Source organism: Cricetulus griseus, assembly GCF_003668045.3.
Source record: "Cricetulus griseus strain 17A/GY chromosome 1 unlocalized genomic scaffold, alternate assembly CriGri-PICRH-1.0 chr1_0, whole genome shotgun sequence".
In the NCBI taxonomy this organism is placed as follows: domain Eukaryota; kingdom Metazoa; phylum Chordata; class Mammalia; order Rodentia; family Cricetidae; genus Cricetulus; species Cricetulus griseus.
In genome coordinates this window covers 109,810,752-109,813,578 of record NW_023276806.1, presented here as the reverse complement: position 1 = coordinate 109,813,578, position 2,827 = coordinate 109,810,752, and the positions used below count along the sequence as shown (strand labels likewise).

The 2,827-nt window shown below is 43.5% G+C and overlaps 1 pseudogene; it reads right to left on the bottom strand.

Annotated features, from left to right (window-relative positions):
- Positions 1-1,560: 1,560 nt before the first annotated feature.
- Positions 1,561-2,477, bottom strand: LOC113832916 (annotated as a pseudogene).
- Between the last annotated feature and the right edge of the window lie 350 nt (positions 2,478-2,827).

Below are 2,827 nucleotides of genomic sequence, written 5' to 3'. Positions count from 1 at the left end.
CAGGTGTAGAGTTGCACTGCAGAGCTACTTTTCACTCTATGCTATTTAGTATTTGGGAAAAGAAATTCTGTCTGAATATAGTCAAATGTCGTTAAGTGAGACATCACATCTTGTTAGCCAAGAGAAGCCAAGATTCTGGAGCAAGCAAACAAACCTCTTATAGTTATTAGAAAAGACATGGTTCCTAGCAAACACTGACATTTAGCTCAGAGAATGAAGGAAATATAGAGTTCAATATGTGAAATTCCATATATTTGTGAGTATGTGTATGTCTGTGTATGTTAATGTGTTTATTTGTGCTGGTACAGGTATGTACCAGTGTGCAAACTCACACACCAAAAAATGACCCTACTGTCTTCAGACAGGATCTTTCATTAGCCTGTAACTTTCTAAGTGGACAAAGGTGGCTGTTCAGGGAGCTCAAGAGATCCACTTGCCTCTTCCTCCCTAGTTAGGGATTCCAAGCATATACCACCATGACCAACTTGTCACCTGAGTTCTGTTTGCCTTGAAAACACTTTACTGATTGAACCATCCCTGAAGCTCAACTATTTCCACATGCCTTTTGTTCATAAAAGCTTAAGAATATGTACTTGTAAATGAGAATTAAATACTTTGAGAGCAAACCAATGATGTAACATGGACTTGTTATTTAGGAGACAATGATCCACTAAGGAGATGAACACAAGATCACTAAAAGTAAATTCCTGTAATGTTGACTAAGAATGAGCAATCTCAAGAGGAGAGAGCACAAAGAGCTATGCTGCCACTGCCTGACAGGTGGAAGAAATAAGCTAGACCAAACATTTGCTTTTCTTCCACTGAGAAAACAATGCCAGCCAATATCAGAGTCCTATAAGCCCCCAGAACTGACACCTGGCCAGAGCTGTTCCCACAAGCACTTGGGTGTGCTCTGTGAAGCTTATCACTCACTTGCTAAACTCCAAAGTATCTATGTCACTCACCAGCCACTGTCTAGAAACAAGCAATTTCACACTCTTGCTTGCTAGTTGCTTTTAGGTTTCTGGCAAAGATGAAGGTCTAGAGACAACTGCAGCCTGAATACCAAGTCACAAGGGTGTGTAAGCTCCCATAAGAATAAGAGGGACCAGGAACCTGGCAGAAGGATTAGGGAAGAATTCTCCAAAGAGGAAGAAGTCAGGGGTGCGTAACATAGTCCCATCCACTGTCCTCCCCAGAGAGGAAGGAGAAAGAGAAGCTGTAACCAAAAGCAATCTACAGCCCTCCCTAAGACAGGGGTGGCTCAAGCCACAGTTATGAGTCCTTCATCTCATGTTCTATGGGGCTCAAGTATGTCATCTTACAGACGTTGGACGTAACCTTTTTGAAATATGAGGTGGAGCCTTGTGTAAAGACAATGTTGTATGGGGTGTGGTTATCAGCTACTTCACCAAAACTTCTGAACTGCCAGCTGAGCTCAAAGGAGGCAAAGCTCAGGCATACTTGTCTTAGTTAGGTTTCTATTGTTGTAAAAAGACAATGTGACCATGGCAACTTTTTTTTTAACATATGAGGCTATTTAATTAGGTTGGTAGCAATTTAGAAAACCAGTTTGTGAGATTACATCACTTTTGTCAGAGAGAACTGAGATCACAAGTATCCCTGGAGCTGAGGAACAGCTTTGATCTTTGGCAAAAGCTGGGAGTCCACAGTTTTCTGATTGGCCTCACGCTGCTCTCTTATCTTGTATTTCTCCTTCTCTGTGTCAAAGATCTCACCCTCCTGGTGCCTGCTTGCGCAGCAGCTGCTGCTGCTTGAAGTAAGCATCAATCAGGTGTTTGGGGATTTTAACCTTAATGATATCAACTTTTGTCGAGGTGGTGATGACAAATTTCTGGTGTGTTCTTCGCAGAGGAACTCTTTTGAGGGCAAGAGGTCCTGTCACAAGTAGCAAGCCGCTGCCCAGCTGCTTCAGAAAAACCAGTCTTGCCCCTGTGGTACCCGATGAGGATGATCAGGACAGTCCCCGGAGTGATGCCTTCTTGCGTGCTGACTGACGGGCTTTTTGCAATGGCCCAGCAGCTTCCGAGGAACATCTTCAGTAGGGTAATACCTGGGCATTTTTTGAAGATTAACCACCTGAGTATCATCATTCTTGTCCCCACCAACCGGTTTAGTGAGAGTAGCAAGGACCTTCTCCTTTTTCTTCTTCTTTTGAACCTTGTTTTTTTTTTTTTTTTTTTTTTTTTTTTTTTTTTTTTGCAGCTGAGTATTTTCTTTTGTACAGGGCCTTTCTGGAATACATAGCAGATCAGGAGTACCGGCCAATTCCTCTAACCAGGACAGGGTTCCGGATGCAATGGGACTTCCCCTTTTTGGGCTTTTTAACCTTAGTGCCACCCTTTTTGGCTGCACCAGCAGCAGGGGCACCAGCTGCAGCGGCATCACCACCGGCCTTCTTGACTGTAGGTTTTTTTCTCTTTTGTGTCAGGCTTCTCGGCTCTTTCACCCCCCATCTTGCAAGAGAACCGATCGGAAAGAGAACCGATCATGGCAACTCTTATAAAGGAAATATTTAATTGAGGTGGATAACTTACAATTGCAGAGGTTCAGGCCACTATCATCATGCAGGGAAGCATGGCAACATGCAGGCAGATGCAGTGCTAGAACCGAGAGTCCTTACATCTTGACTCAGAGGCAACAGGAAGTCAACTGAATGTCATACTGAGGGAAGCTTGAGCAAAAGGGACCTCAAAGCCAGCCCCTCACAGTGAAATACATTCTTCAATAAGGCCACAACTCCTAATAGTGTCTCTCCTCTTGAGGGCCATTTTCTCTCAAACCACCATACATACTATTCTAAAAA